This window comes from Mytilus galloprovincialis, chromosome 7, assembly GCF_965363235.1.
Source record: "Mytilus galloprovincialis chromosome 7, xbMytGall1.hap1.1, whole genome shotgun sequence".
Lineage (NCBI taxonomy): Eukaryota > Metazoa > Mollusca > Bivalvia > Mytilida > Mytilidae > Mytilus > Mytilus galloprovincialis.
This window is the reverse complement of record NC_134844.1, coordinates 84,565,431-84,577,390: the sequence shown is the minus strand read 5'-3', so window position 1 is coordinate 84,577,390 and position 11,960 is coordinate 84,565,431. Positions and strand designations below refer to the sequence as shown.

Genomic DNA, 11,960 nt, shown 5'->3' with positions numbered 1-11,960 from the left:
ATTGTGGGTTAAACCTGTACTCATGTTCTTTGGTCTGTTGTGAATATATGTCTAATTGTCAATCATACACCATCTTTTTATATTTTATATAAAGAAATGTAGGAATAATGAAATTAGATTAAAAGATTAATAACCCACACAATGATTTATTATTCAAGTTATATGTGAGAAGACTCCAAAGGGACAAGAAAGAAGGTCTCACTTTTTGTGTTTTATTTATATTTTTGTACATACATGACATAAATCAGCTTAAAATGAAGTACAGGTATAAGTTTTGCTCATTGAAGAAGCCTGTACAATTATTTATATTTGTAAACTTCTATGCCATTTGATCTCTGGTGGAGGTTTGTATTTTGGCAATCATACCACATCTTCTTATTTTTATATAGACAACATTATAGCAGAAAAACACTACACATAAAACTAAAGATTGAAAAACAAGGTGTAATAAAACTGATACATGTCTTTATTATGTTTATATTGAAACCAATAACATGCATTCAGTCAATCTATAATGAAGAAGTAAAACATTCCTTTAACAGGCATGACCAGATTCAGCAAAAAATATGTCAACATATAAATCCAAAATATACCAAATTCAATTCATAAGTATCTACAACGTAATCTACTCTCACAAGGGCACAATGGTTTATAATTATATTTCAATTGTAGTAAAAATATCTTGGTACAAAAACTACATGGTATAGAAAATTCCTAGCAATTTTTTCTCAACTTTTGTTCTCTTTAATCTAGGACCAGAAACACTAAGTTAGCGAAATAAAACACAGTTTTAGGCTTTTTTTCAGAAACGATCTGGCAAGCCATCAAAGTGCAAAACATCAACTTATTTTCTAATACATGGGTACTAAGAAGCTTTAATTAAAAATTACACAAGGACAGGGAAACAAGAAATAAATTCCAAATTTGTATAATTACGACATGCATCCATAGGACTTTATTTTGTCATGTAATAATAAAATGCCAGATTGCTAATGGATAACTTTATAAAATAAAACACTTATTTTAACTGTTGGTTCTGCATAACTCAAGTTTACAGTTCACTGATTACAAGCGCAATAATCAATTAACCAACATACCAAAATATATGGAAAAGCTCATCCCTAAATATTCTGTTAATGGGTTCCTGACATAATACTATAAATATAGTTTTCATGGTCGTGGTTGGGTGATGTTATTTCAACCCACAGATTATTTAAATTAACTGCTTGAAACAGCCGAGGTTCTTACAAGTGCTTCTAACAGACTATGAAATTTTTCATCATAATTCTGCAATGAATTTAGTATGTGCTGAGCACCTATGTTGACAATGGAAATGTCTTTAAAAATGTAATTTCCTGTAAAAGTAAATGTATCACTTTGTTTTGTGGCGATAAGAACTACCACATGGAGTGTCACTTCATCTATGATGTCTTTAAAGACTGACAATGTTCGGTTCATTGTAATTCCAGTGTGTGAGGATCCTGTTGCAACTTGTACTAAAAATAGCATCCCTCTATTTTTAGATTTCTTTGATGGTGGACTGCTACTGGATTCATCGCTTATTTCAGAATCAGACAAAGGTTGAGTGAATAGAAAATAATCAAAGCCCATAAAATTTGTAACATCAGGATAAATAATGAAGGACTGATCATTACAATTTTCTATTTCTCTTTTCACATAAACTGCAGCTCTGCACACATTTGCTAAATGACCTTTATATTTCTCCTGTATTATTGTATCTTTTAAAACTTCACTTTTTGGTTTTAAACAGTACAACTTTCTGGGCTTCATGACGCCATCACACAGAATATTCTCATGTGAACCTAAACCTTCTGAACTAATTGTATCAACAAATTTAGGCTTATCCGGAATAATAACAAAATTATTTTTCACTTGACAATTTACAAGACAATCCTTGAACATTTTCCTTAAACTACCATTTTGTAGACTAAAATCCAAAATTCTATTTGCATCTTCACGGTTAAATACCTCTTCTAACTTGAAAGGGAACTTTTCTATCCAATGTCGACTAATAAAGGGCACTAAATGGCTGATAGTTACATATCGATCCCCTTCTTCCAGCTCAAGCTCGTAAAATTTGCAATTATCCTCAAAATCGTGCTTGGTTACTTCAAGCATTCTAACGTCAAATATATTAATAGCTACCTTAAAATCAGAAAACTGAGAAAGTGTACAAACAATGCTTTTACCCTGCCCATCTAGGCAGTCCAAAAGTAGTTTAGTATCAAGTAAAAAAGTTTCGCAATAAGTCGTTTTCAATTCATCTTTAAACATTGCAATCTCTTCTCTTAATTTTATTTCTGCACAGTACGAAATTTCATGAATTTTTTTACCAAATATGAACATTTCATCAAATGTGTCTTGTAATAATCTTGGTGTAACTATGAATTTATCCTTCAACTCATGATATACCTTATCACCTAATTTGAGTAAAGAGTCAAGTAATTCATGCCGACTTGGGAAATCTGTACGTTTAACTGACAACATTCCGTTCCAAATCTTTTCAAAGTCATTTAGATCTAGTTGAAAGTCCTTATTGAAGTCAAGGTTAGTTGTACGAACACATGCAGTGTTTCCAGATTCTATTACTATTATTTTTACAAAAGATGCGAGTTCTTCAATTTTTTCGACTAACTTCCCGTTAAATAAAGTCACATGATCAATGACCAAACAATCACCATTTTTAACACTGGCAATATATTGAGAGAACTTTTCTAAATTCTTATCCCTCTTTTGAATAACTCTCAAGTCAACATAATGAATGCCTCCATCTCCATTTTTTCTACAACTAAGAATGTAATACATCACGGATGAAGATTTTCCAATGCCTGATATCCCTACAATTCTTTCTTTTTGAAAACCACCTTTTCTTACAGCTTTTAAAACTTCCAAAAAATGATTATGGAATTTGGTTTTGATAAAACATTTGTCTTTTAAATTCCTTGCATATGTTTTATACGTCAGAAAATGTTCATCTGTCTCTGCAATTCTCAGAATCTCTTCCTCAAATCTGTCCTCTATGTCTGGTTCCTGAAAACAGAAGAAAATGCTCAGAAAATTATTGACCAAGAAAACTATTTGGTTGTTTAAGGTTCAGCAGCAAATATTCAGAGTGAGAAAATATAAATGAGATATAAAATGTGCCCTACTTTGTGCTAGACTAAAACAATGAGACATTTTAAGCATCCCAACTAACAATATCATGAATATTGTAACAATAATCACAGGTCCCATACACATCACATCGACTCTAATTAGCATGTTCAGCAAATATTTCGCTATTAACCAGTCTTTGCTTTTCTGTAAACTCAGAAATTATTGTGATGTTTTTATTATTGCAAAAAATATGACAGGGTTATAATCGCAATAATTTAAACTCGCATTTTGATTTTTTCATATGAATTAAACAGGATTTTTCACAATATTGCAAAATTAAAATCGCATTTTAGTCTTAAAATAACAAAATTGTAATGATAAATGCATACAATAATTTCTGAATTTATAATATTCCTAAATGTCATGAATGTTGCATGTAATATAGCACAGAAATAGCAAATACAAGTCTTAAAGTTGTTGTTAGTTTATAGCAGGGGATCATCCCTGCTAGTCTGCACCAATAGAAGACTATTTTTCTTATCTGGTTATAAAATAAAGTTAAATAGTCTTATTGGTTATTTTTTTTAAAAATCATGCAACAGCTTCATAGTGCTCCAGGTGTTGAACCTACCGTTTCAAAATGGCTTGATCTGCACAGGAGTGTGAATAAAAGTCTAGGGCCTGGGACTAGTGGGTAATGGAGCAGACAAACATGTAGCATTCCAAACAATTATTGCAGTCCTATAGCCTGAGTGACTTTGTCTTTCATATGATAACCAGTGATAATATATAACAGCTCAATGTCATCACTGTAGGTTTTTTAAGCAGTAAAGTGACAAAGCTGTATACTCTTAGCCTATTTTATATAACCTGTAGCTACAAGATGGTCACCTCAACTTTATTTAGACTTACCATGCTGTGATTTAGTAGCTGTGTTTATACTTTCAGTCAATATCTGTAAAAGAAAAGAAAAAATACAGATACGAAATACCAAACAGGGGCGGATCCAGCCAATACATATGAAATACCAATCAGGGGCGGATCCAGCCAATACATACGAAATACCAATCAGGGGCGGATTCCAGCCAATACATATGAAATACCAATCAGGGGCGGATCCAGCCAATACATACAAAATACCAATCAGGGGCGGATTCCAGCCAATACATAAGAAATACCAATCAGGGGCGGATTCCAGCCAATACATATGAAATACCAATCAGGGGCGGTTCCAGCCAATACATATGAAATACCAATCAGGGGCGGATCCAGCCAATACATATGAAATACCAATCAGGGGCGGATCCAGCCAATACATACGAAATACATGTACCAATGAGGGGCGGATCCAGTCAATACATATTACTGTGGATCAGGTTATTATTTGTTGGATACCAAATTTTAAGTTCTAGCTGTGGTTACAACATGGTCAACGAAAGGTAAGTTTCCCTTAATCCACAAATTAATTATTAGCCTGAAGCAAGAAGAAAGTTTATCTGATATGAAAATAGTACATACAGTACTAGTACAGTTCATAATTTGTAAAAAAAAAATGCTGATCAATTACTGTTAATTATTTCCTGTTTTATGAAATTTCAAACTCTGTTACATTCAGCAGTAATCATGGTAATCAGCACTTCATACCTACTCTCACCGACTCTTGAAACAAACTTTTAGAAAAATTGTTCAAAATTATTTGAATTATTACACCTATTTTGAAATTTTAACCTATATCAGGCAGAAACCATTTACAATGTAACTTCAAAAGGGTGGTGGGGTGGTGTTATGTTTTTTAGACTAGGTCAGGGAAAAAAAGATGATCAATCTTATATAGTTTTTAAACATTATCAATCAAATTATTTTTTTCAATATTTAACACTACAAACATGATAATTAAAGTTTAAAGTATGGGGAAAATATGGATTAAGAATATATTTTATTTGTCAACTGTTGACCAGAATATTATTTTTTTTAGAAAAGACAATAAAGAAAAGATAATCCTAAAGCCCCTCATTTTTTAAAATAAAATGGTTGTTCCCTTCTAAAAATATGTTTGTTTGTTTTGAACACATGTATATATCAGTTACTTAGTGGAAGATAGGTATTGACATACAGGTTTTACTAACAATTATAATCCTTTACAGGATTTAATATACAGGTGGCACTCTGTGGCGGATCCAAGGTGGGGGGTTCCAGGTTGGAACCTCCCCTTTTATTTGGACATTAAACGCATTTGAATGGAGACATACAGTTGGAAACCCCCTTTATCCTGGGTTGGGAACACCCCTGTTCTAATGGCTAGATCTCCCCCTGGCATAGTAGTATTATTTACATTCTGGAATTAACGTTGATATTTTGTGCACCCTATACTTATGTCAATGAATCTGAACAGTGTGATTGGACAAAAATAAAGTCACCTACATGTATCTACTGAACATACTTTCCCAAACTGAGAGATGAATTAGGTGCAGAAAAAACGAAATAATTTTACAAACAACTTTAACAAGTGAAATGAATTTTTGAGATTTTTTTTTTATTTAATATTCACTGACAGACTTCCCGGTGTCCTACACGCTCCCTTGGGCGGTGTTGGGTGGGGATTGTTCTGGTGGTGGGATAATATTGTAAAGGACACATCTCCATTAATCCTTAGGGAGTGTACATGGATCCGCTGTACCCTTGCAGTCAATCAAGGGGTGCGTCTAAATTGACGGAATCTCGAGTACATACAATGACACATACTGCACATGCTGCATGATAAAAAAACAATAAAATATATATTCAAATTTATTTCTGAATATTATAAATAATTTAAAAAGTACTAACTACTGCACTTTATTTTTGTTTCTTTGAATCAAACTGTGAAACAGGATTTTTTTGAATATATTGCAAAAATTAAAATTGTGTTTTAGTCTAAAATGACATAATCGCAATAATAAATAATTTCTGAAGTTACAGTACTTCAGTACTTTAGACATGTTAGATAACTTTTGTAACTTTGTGGAATTTTGGGCAGTGTTAGAAAGTGGTGACTATCATGACTATTCTAAAAAGGTTATCATTAGCCCTATCGGCCTGGAGATACTTCCATGCAACTGCCACCTACAGATGTAAACATGTGAGGATTAGTAAAGTTTGGTGCTGCGTCCAGTGTTATTTGGACTAGTGGTATGCTGGTATGTTTCAATCAGGGGGAGGGGGGGGGCTGATATCTGATATATTTTCCTTGTGTTGTAACTACAATTCTATTTCCTTTCCACGAATGTGACCTACCTAATTAGTTTTTTTACCTGGTTTGTAATATCATGATGAACTCGACGGATGCCAGGATTAGTCCAAATAATTATGGCATTTTTCAATGTTAGGAAGTTGTCATAGAAAAAAAAATTAAGCCTTGCAAGACATTATATATATTTGGACTAGAGCAAGATCTACATTTGTTGTACTTACTCGAGCACATGAGATCACCCCCAGTTTAACTTTTTTTGGTGGGGTTCGTGTTGCTTAGTTTTTAATTTTCTATGTTGTGTCTTATTAACTTTTGTTTGTCTGTCTTTTTCTTTTATATCCATGACATTGATGTGTCAGTTAGTCCTATAACATATGACTTCGCATTCTTATTCAATTTTTAACGTTTTAACTTTTTATATCTTCCTATATCTATATATAGAGTGGGGTGCGCATATTCGCCGAGGACACAATTTCGCCGTTTTATAATTTTGAGTTGTAAATACTTCAAAAGATTGCTGAAATGGAAGAAATATGCCGGTAACTAAGATTTTTATAACAAATATGATTTTATTTTAAACTACGACAAAATTGCCGCACTTACCGGAAAGGACCGAAAAACGGATAACGATTTTCGGCCAATTTTCTGAATGAATAACACGATTTCAAAGAAGTTTCTTAGTAAATCTTTGACTGATTGCCCTAAATTTCAGTTCTGTACACCTTTAAAATGTCTGCTATTGCCATCTATAATGAAATTGATTTGAAAAATATTGTTTAAAGCTGCAGTTATTTGGGTTTAAATAGATGTATAAAAACGGCGAATATGTGTCCCCCATTGACAAAACATCAGGCAATTTCAAACACCCTTTAATCTAACTTTTCAGATGATTATATTAAAATAAACATGTTTTCAAGCTTACGAATATTTTGCATTTGAAGTTATCTTCATATAGAAATATCAGTATACTTCAAAAACATATAGACCTGAACATAAACTGTGGAAAACATGGAAAGAGATGGCGAAAATGAGGAATCCGGGTCCATTCGCGCCCATTCACGTTCGCACCCACTCATGTTCGCCCCCTTTCACTTTCGCACTCTACATGTTCGCACCCATCATGTTCGCGCCCAATTTTAACTTTGTAATCAAGTAGTATTCTTATAAGTATTATTGGTTTCATTGTCTCAAAATAAAGTGATACAGCATTTTTTTGTGTTGAATAAATCTTAATCATGTTTTGGATAGTGTAATTTGTTAAAAAAAAATAATATTCCTTTCTACATGTTCTAAATAAAGTGGGATTCTGTCAACGTTTTATTTTGTGTTGAATAACTCTTTATCATGTTTTGGTTAGTGTATTACTATAACATGTATAACTTTGTTTCATTGACTTGTTTCAAAATGAAGTGAGATTCTGACTACGTTTTTTTTTAGCCTTGAATAAATTTTATCATGTTTTGGTTATAATAGTGTATTGCTATATTTTATTGTTTCATTGTTTCAGATCAAAGGGACCAAGCTGTTAAAAACAATTATCTTTTGTGTTTTTCATTTATAATCTTCAATCTTTTACTCATACCAAGCTATAAATACATTCAGTATTTACAAAAAACAACAATGATGATTTTCCAATTATTCAACTGGAATTTGAATTAAAATTGGGCGCGAATGTGTAGAGTGCGAACGGACCTTGAGTGCAAACGTGCGAGGTGCGAACGTGTAGGGTGCGAAAGTATATTGGGCGCGAACGGACCTGATACCGAAAATGAGCATCCCACTCTACTGATATTTTCATTTTATTTATTTTTTTGAATGTGGGTGGCACATTGATAGTAAAAATAAGATATCAGAACAGCAAATAAAAATAGTAAATAATGCCCCCGTCTCAGTGGCGGATCCAGAAAAAAATTTGGGGGTGGTCCCAAATGAATATTGAATGGTATGAAAAAGGTTAAAAAATACCTTCGACATTATGGAAGATCATGAATTTGGACAACACCATGCAATGCACATATTCCTAGGTAAAGGAATTTAAAGACATGTAAAACTGATTTTTATTAAAGACTCTATACAATATCTTGCAATCTAAAATAGCACAACATACAACTGTCATCTGAATTAGGCAAGCTGTAAAAAAAGTTTAGCTAAAATGTTCCGAATCAGTAAAAATAGTTCTACGTAAAATTGTTCAAAATTTACTAATTTAACAAAGAGTCGTTTATCAGGTCATTCAACATCATGCGTCGCGGGTGTTTCCTTGCAAAGTTATCTATAATTTGTTTTATGTTTAGTTCCAAACTGTAGTGCACATGCATCAACGCAAGTCCGTTTAAACGCGGTTGTCCCATAGTTGTTCTCAGGTAGGTTTTTAAAAGTCATAACTCACTGTTGGATCGCTCACATTCGCAACTCGTCACCCCCATGGTAGCTATGATTTTTAAGATAACAGAAATATTTGGAAAGTTTGTTTTGCACCATATTTTCAGAGCACCGGCTACAATTTCTGGTTTTGAAAGCATTGACTCGCAAGTCTTTTGCCACAAACGCAGTTCGGACGGCATTGTAGATGGACTCGGCAAATCAGTATGGTAAAAGTCTACAAAATGTTTAATTTCATCAAATGTTGCGCTTTGTACAAATGCCGGTACCAACTTCAGTGCTTGAATTGCTGTTGATGTTGGGGGAAGGGAGGGGGAAGGGGGGGGGGGCCCAAAGAGATAGATAAACAAATTTAATTCATTCATAATGATTGTTTTTTCAATATGTACATAAATGAAATTTAAAACCGAGACTCCATTAGTTGGACAATGCAATTAAATATGGAAATTTCATATTTACCTTTCAAAATAAGAAGTCAACTTCTAATCTTCATATTGACGAGCTGTTTTGACAATTTAATTACATGTATACAGGTGAAACGCATTGATCCGTATTCTATCATTGTGACACCTCCGGGTATCCAGGTGATCCATAACAAATTAGTGCGATGAAAGGATTAATCTTAAGTGTTAATTTGTTAATTAGCTAGTTATTGAAAAAATAGACACTTTAAAAAAAATGAGATTCGTCATGGGGGTGGTCCGGTGCGCCGTGGGACCACCCCCTGGATCCGCCACTGCGTCTCATATGTTATAGGACTAACGTGTCAGTTTATTTTAATCTATGAGTTTGAATGTTCCTCTGCCCTGGCTCTGTCACTCCACAGGAGGTTGAAATCCTATCAATGAGGGTCTATAAATATGTCAACTCGACTATCACAGTAGAGAGAAGCTATGTCAACTCGACTATCACAGTAGAGAGAAGCTCTACTGTGATAGTCGAGTTGACATATTTATAGACCCTCATTGATAGGATTTCAACCTCCCATACCCGTAGCCAGGGGGGGTTCGGGGGGTTCGGACGAACCCCCCCCCTTGAAAACTATTAAGCACTGTTAAAGTCGATGTTCTGTTCGAATTGTGACTGTTAAAGTCGAGTTTGTGAGTCAAACGAACCCCCCTTTGGAAATTCCTGGCTACGGGCCTGCCTCCTGTGGTCACTCTGGTAACTTTCGCCCCTCTTTTGAAGTTTTGTCCTCATTCCGCAAATTCAACTTAAACGGGGACAGTCCATTCTGTGTAAGTAAAGAAATTCCCTGACTTTACACATAGATTTTCAATCATCCAAACATTAATACTTAAGCTATTAAAGTACCTGCACGGTAAGTTGCCACAAAATTTACTAACATTCATCAAAGGGAGATCACTGCATAAACAAATATTCCGGGAAAAAACCGACATCTTATGAAGTAATCACGGCTCGCCACAATCGCTTAATCGCCCCAACTCCCCAAATCGTAATGGCAAAGTGCCACTATTTTTGTATTCTGTGTTTGTTAGTCTAGATCAAGTTTTATGCCGTTGTTTGCATCATAGAACTCTTGTACATTGTTAACCAGTACATCGAAGGAATATCCAGTTCTTTGTTTAACTTTTTAAAAAAGGGGGCAAGAAATATTCTGATCCCAAATTTGACGACAAAAAATATTGTGGTCAAGCCCAGTGGTGTAGCTTGCATGTATGCTCAGATGCTCAAGCATCCACATCATTTTGACAGGGAAAAAAAATATAAATAAAGATATGTTTGCAGCAGTTAAACTCGGAGGTATCCGTATGTAACAAAGGTTAGGATATGAGGATAGCATCCAGTTATTTCCGATGAAGTGTGCGTGGTCTTTTGTTAAGGATAATTTAGTTCATGTAATAAAACAAGATATCGCAGAAAAGTGTTCTCGATTTTTTTCGTGAAAAGACTACGTCGTCGGCTACGGCAAGTGCAGAAAATGATGCACATATCCTCGGACATGAAATTGTTTCATCTGAAATTGAGCCTAGCGGAGCATTCTTCTACAACTGACTAACAACATAACTGACAACTAAACCACCATATCCTGATATCGTTTCCTGTGAAATGAACGACGACGTGAAAAAAACTAATCTGTAATAGAGTGTGACCATTCCTAGGCTTATCAGAAAATTCCAGTTCCTATCTAGGTCCACATATTAATTTTATTTTCAATAAAAGAACAAAGTTCCTATGTCCCCTGCATTGCACATATTTTATGTAACCAATGAACAAGAGCAATAACTAATAAAAATTAATGTTTCTCCTTTTGGAGAATTTCGAGAAAACATTAGAATTATGTTTGAAATATAATTATATGAATTGGTGGGTATTTTGAAATTAAACAAAAATCTATATAACCAGTGTCGGATTCTATGGGAGCAAATGTGCCTACAGGAACAATGTCTGAAAAAATATAATTTTCTGCATAAAATAGTCCAAAAAAAAATTCGCCTCGCTCCGCTCCACATCATTTCAACCCTGGCTACGCCACTGAAGCCGATGACAAAATCAAATATTCTGAATCCAGATTTCCCCCATATCATTTATTGCTAAATTTTGAAGAAAGAAATGAATAATTGTTTTATGCTGCTGCTTCAGTGATGCTTCTTTTAGCTGAATGCACATGTATGCATATACCGTGTCATAGTATCTATATAAGTTCAGTCAGGAACTACATATGATTGACATTATGTTCCCAGCCGGGTTCACCTTGCCTATAACTGTTCCATGTGTTCAGGACATTGACAATGTGTTTTTTTTTTTAAGTTATGTCGTGTTTTAAATTATGCTTATAAATATCAGTATATATAGTGTATATTTATTGTTTAAATCATTTAATGTATATATAATCGCGGATATATAAAAGTTGAACGAACTTATTATGTGTTTGTTTTGTGACATGCCGTTTTTAAATAAAACTTTTGATTTGTTTTGATTTGATTTGAGAGACATGTAATCAAGTTTTAACTGAGACATATGCCGCTGATCATGCAGGATTGTCCCTTTGGTGAGTGTTATCTGAGTTAAGCATATGTCGGATTTCCAAGTGCATTAATTGTCAATAAGATAAATATTGCTATTCCAATCAAAGGGTCCATGAAGAGCAAAGCAATTTATTACAATGATTTTTATGCCCCACCTACGATAGTAGAGGGGCATTATGTTTTCTGGTCTGTGCGTCCGTTCGTCCGTCCGTCCGTGTTCGTCCGTCCAGGTTAATTTTTTT

General features: G+C 34.0%; 1 long non-coding RNA gene across 1 annotated transcript; it reads right to left on the bottom strand.

The window, feature by feature from the left end:
* Positions 1-605: 605 nt before the first annotated feature.
* LOC143083875 (uncharacterized) lies at positions 606-10,108 on the bottom strand. Its single transcript, XR_012980918.1, has 3 exons — positions 10,043-10,108; positions 4,030-4,072; positions 606-3,051 (listed from the first exon to the last, which is right to left on the bottom strand). It is a non-coding gene; the product is annotated as an uncharacterized LOC143083875 (long non-coding RNA).
* Between the last annotated feature and the right edge of the window lie 1,852 nt (positions 10,109-11,960).